The sequence below is a fragment of the Gracilinanus agilis genome, unplaced genomic scaffold (genome assembly GCF_016433145.1).
Source record: "Gracilinanus agilis isolate LMUSP501 unplaced genomic scaffold, AgileGrace unplaced_scaffold41850, whole genome shotgun sequence".
Taxonomy (NCBI): Eukaryota; Metazoa; Chordata; class Mammalia; order Didelphimorphia; family Didelphidae; genus Gracilinanus; species Gracilinanus agilis.
In genome coordinates, this window is record NW_025375634.1 from 1 (window position 1) to 4,915 (window position 4,915).

General features: G+C 43.4%; 1 long non-coding RNA gene across 1 annotated transcript; it reads right to left on the minus strand.

The window, feature by feature from the left end:
• Window positions 1–107: 107 nt before the first annotated feature.
• Window positions 108–2,770, minus strand: LOC123255257. The gene is made up of 2 exons (XR_006506751.1): window positions 2,588–2,770; window positions 108–1,714 (listed from the first exon to the last, which is right to left on the minus strand). It is a non-coding gene; the product is annotated as an uncharacterized LOC123255257 (long non-coding RNA).
• Window positions 2,771–4,915: the final 2,145 nt, after the last annotated feature.

The following is a 4,915-nucleotide window of genomic DNA, read 5'->3' on the forward strand; positions in this document are numbered from 1 at the left end:
GTACGAAGGCTCAGGGAATGGTCGGCGTCATCTCGATTTGGGCCAAACACATGTTCAGCCCCCAACCGTCACGGTTCCTCGTCCCGAGTCATTTAAAACTGCCAGGGTAAGACCATAAAAAAAGCTTTATTAATTCATCTGCATTCGGGATCTCGTCCATTGCCAGCAATGAACCTCAAAGCCCAGAGAAGCCCGAGTGCTCCTGGGTTAGGGACACACGTGGGATGTGCGTCACAGCCACACACCTCCCGGGGGGAGGGGCTCCAGGAGGGGAGGGGGCGGGGCCTGGCCGAGTGGGCCGGCGGCCGGGGAGGTGACATGCAGTTCTATGTAGAAGAGTGACTCGGCACCCAGGGGCCAGCCACCTCTCCCCCTCCCCCTCCAGCTGGCTCCGAGGGGCCCCGGGGAGCGCCGAGGGCAGGCCGGACGGGGTCGCAGTGGTTTGCTGGAATTGCTCCTTGGAGCAAAAGTCTAACAAGTCAAGAAATGCAGGGCAGGAGCCTCTGTATTCCTGTGGGGTCCCGGAAACAAAAGGGCATCTTTACACACGCGCAGACTTCCAAAGGCACAAGAAAAAAAAGCATTGCTGAACGACCCTGTGTGAACTCCAGAACTATAAAGAACAATAAATATGTGCAAGGGGGCAGACGCTAAAAGACCTGTTCATGCAGCTCACACAGAGCGCATCTCCGCGAGCAAACGTACACGAGCCGCCGCCAGTCCCGGACATCATTTTATAGGCATTCAGTACACACTTTGGAAACCGTCGTCGAGGGACCGATACATGTAAATACGCAAATGCAGAACGTACGTTTTTAAAAGGTTAACGGTATGGCCCGAGTTTTGTGTGGGGCACGGAACCAGGATGGCCACAAGCACACTCTCCCTTCCTCCTCTCAGCCCACCGAAGCACCCATCTCCTGAGGCCTCGGAGCGGGCCCATCACCACCTCCCCCCCCTCCACGCAGCCCTCCAGAGCCTGCCCTCTGATTCGTAATGCTGCAACATCTGGGCTCACCCACTCCCTTCTGTAGGACTGCACGGCTGTCTCTATCAACAGCAAAACACAGGCGTGCAGCCTAGTGGAGAGTAGGCTGGACTTGGAATCGGGAAGACACAGGTTCAAATCCTGCCTGGGCACTAGCCTTACAATTCCCAAGCAAGGCCCAAACCTCCCTCAGCCTGCTTCCTCCTCCCAGTAGGGGGTTGGCCCACACGGCCCGCCATTTGCCTGCTCTCGCTCCAGAACGTCTCCCGCCTTCTTCCCTGGGGCTCTCCGGCGTTCAGGCGGCAGGTGACTGGCTGGGGGCGCCAGGCGGGGGAAGGGGGGTCGGCCCGAAGTGCTCGCTTTTGCGCAGGCGCTCTCTCCGGCAAGGCAGCTTCCTGCAGGCAGCCCCCGCGGAGGCCTTTTCCTAACAGTCCCAGCGGGAGGCAAACAGTCTTCATCGATAAGTCAAGGAGTCCTTTAAAGAAACTCTCCGCGGGGAAGAACGAAACGAGTTCCGTTGGCTCCCATTTTTTCACATTAAAAAAAATTAAATTAAATTAAGCTCTGGAAACGTCTTTTCCACTTTCCATAGCATGATTGCACTCTTTGCATCCTCCCCGCCAAGCAGCAGGAACAGCCTCATTCCAGGTCCTGCAGGTTGATGGTGCTGCCGGTGAACTGTGAATTTTCAGAAGCGGCGTCATCCTCCGTGGAAGCGGGCGGCTCCTGTGGAATCAAGAGAGTGAATGCCAACATGGGCTGCAGATATGAGTAACATGGAAATAAACTGAACTATGATACACTATAATCCAATGGAATTGTTCGTCAGCTCCGAGGGGGAGGGGAAAATCATCATCACGTAACCATGGAAAAATATTCTAAATTAAAAAAAGAAAAAAAGAACCAGAAGGGTTGGAATTCCTAAGGAATGTTCAACTTAAATGGAAAAGGGAAGGCTCAGGGCAGCTCCACGACACTTCATTATACTCTGAGATTCAGGTCTTAATATGGAGTTTCTATTGTTTTTTCTGCTAATAAAATGCAACAACCTAACTAATATGAAGGCAGCAAGAAACAGAAATGAGAATTTTGGAGTTAAAGACCTACTTGGATTTTTTAAATGTGAAAAATAATCATTTGTTAGAAACTAATTATATTATACTTAAGGAAATATATCATTGATCATTTACATACACATAATTCATTTGGAGTTTTCCCAACTGAGCCAATGATTGAGCAAATTAAAATTAAATTGCTTCCCTTCTGTTAAAAGTGGCTATTTCTGGTCAATTCAATGCTTTATATTAGAACAAGATCATGAAAACTGCAGGGAAGAGCACCATTTGTAAAAAAAAAAATATGAAAAGAATATTTAAGAGATTTTAAAATCTTTGTATTTACACTCAAGACACTTGCCAAAAAAAATACAAAGGACATATAAAAAAACAGGGCAAAATCCTTTTATCTTTTGAAAGATCATCAAAGCCTCTTTGCTATCAGACATTTTAATTTTAATTGAAAAGTAATGATGGATACGAGTAGTAAATCAGTTACCTTTTAATCTAATTTGGGGGAAAAAAAAGTTCTAAATACTCATACCTGAAGTATATGTACTGGTAAATCCACCGTAAGCTGAGAATGTGGTGTGGAAGACTGAGAACTGAGCTGAAATGGCAGGTCTCCATCTCCAGGGGGATCATCCTGGGGAAGCAACAATTAAATAAATTATTCAGGTGACCATAGAATAATTTATCTGTCAGATCTATGGAGAAGGGTAGAATTTAAGATCAAACAAGAGACAGAGAACATCACAAGATATAAAATGAACATTTTCAATCATATTATATTAAAAGGTTTTTGTACAAACAAAACCAATGCAACCAAGATTAGAAGGGAAGGAACAAACTGAGGAGAAAATTTATAACAAATCTCTGTGATAAAGTTCTCATTTCTCAAATATATAAAGAACTAGGTCAAATTTATAAGAAACCAAGCTATTCCCAAATTGACAATGGTCAAGGGCTATGAAAAGGCAGTTCTCAGAGGAAGAAATCAAAGCTATCAATAATCATGAAATAATGTCCCAAATTCCTCTTGATTATAGAAATGCAAATCAAAACTCTGAGATACCACCTTACGCCTAGCAGATTGGCCAATATGACAGTAAAGGGAAATAATGTTGGAGGGGATGTGGCAAAATTGGGATACTAATGCACTGTTGGTGGAGTTGTGAATTGATCCAACCATCCTGGAAGACAATTTGGAATTATGCCCAAAGGGTTTTAAAAGAGAGAGAGAGAGAAAGGATCTAATTGTACAAAAATATTTGTAGCTGCTCTTTTTGTGGTGGCAAAGAATTGGAAACTAAAGGGATGTCCCTCAATGGCTGAACAAACTGTGGTATATGATGTGATGAATACTACTGTGCTATAAGGAATGATGAAATGGTTGATTTCTATAAGAACTGGAAGGACCTACATGAACTGCTGTGGAATGAAATAAATAGAACCAGGAGAACATTATACAGAATAACTGAAACACTGTGGGATAATCAAATGTGATTGTCTTTGCTACTAACAACAATACAATGATCCAGGACAATTCTGAGGGACCTAAAAAAAAAAATGCTTATCCACAGCTAGAGAAAGAACTGTTGGAGTAGAAATGTAGAAGAAACATGATTTATCACTTATTTGGGAATATGATTTGGAGTTTTGGTTTTAAGAGATTACTCTATTACAAAAATGAACAATATGGAAATATGGAAATAGGCAGAAAAGTAGTAATACATGTAAAACCCAGTGGAATTGTTGAATCATGTAACCTTGGAAAAACAATGTGTAGATTTGTTACTGGAGTAAAATAAAGAAAATTTTTAAAAAATCATTCAAACCTCCAAAGACATTTCATCCATCTTAACAATTTCTTTTTCAAATTTTTATATCTAATCTTTACTGCTATCCAAGGAGAAGTCAGAAAAAGCCAGAGATCATCTCATCTAACTTGTTCATCTCACCAATGAGGAAAGAGACATGACTGGAACTGTATTAGCACTAAGGTACTAGTCTCCTAACTCATCCAGCTCTCAGGACTCCTATTGTCATCACCAAGCTTGGAGTCTGAGCAGTGTCCACAGTAATCAATCCAAACACTCCTAGTCAACTGCCTGGCCCATTTTTTGCTTTGTACATCCAGAAGCCTATCGGCCAGTTCTGAGGAAGCAGTAGGACAGAGTAGGCCAGGACCAGAAACCCAGTTATAACAGAGGGCATGGACAGCATGGGGTTTCAACCAAACCGGTTATGAAAAAGAGGAAATAGTTCCCTATTCTTTTAACTCCAACATCCCAGCTCCAGTGCTTAGAACGTACATATTCCTCACCTTCCCTTTCCAGCATACTTATTTTCCTTCAAGGTTCAGCTCATGCACTGCCTCCCCACATTATCCTTTAATGACCTGTGTACAAGCACGCTGGGTTCTCCAAATAGAACATAAGCTCTTTGAAGACAGCGGCTATTGCTCTAGATCTGTATCCCTGGCACCCAACAAAATGATCTGAATCTTTGAGGGCTTCAAAGTCTGGTGAAACACACCACAAGGGAAAATGTCTAAGGTACATGAGATTCTTCTGCTGGCTCTACATTGCTCTCTATCTTGAATGATTTATACTCTATCATCAACAATGAAAAAATGAGCTGTTTGGGAAGACTGAAGACCTTTGTTCAACACAACAATTGACCAGGATTCCAGACGATCCATAAGGAAGTAAGCATGCAACCTATATGAATATTTGTTTTGCTTGACAATACTTAAAACAAGAATTTTGGAGTTCTGGGTTAAGATGGCGGCAGAGTAGAAGCAGTGTGCTTAACCTCTCCTAACCCACACAAATAGGACTCCTCGAGAGGACATAAAAACAAATCCAGA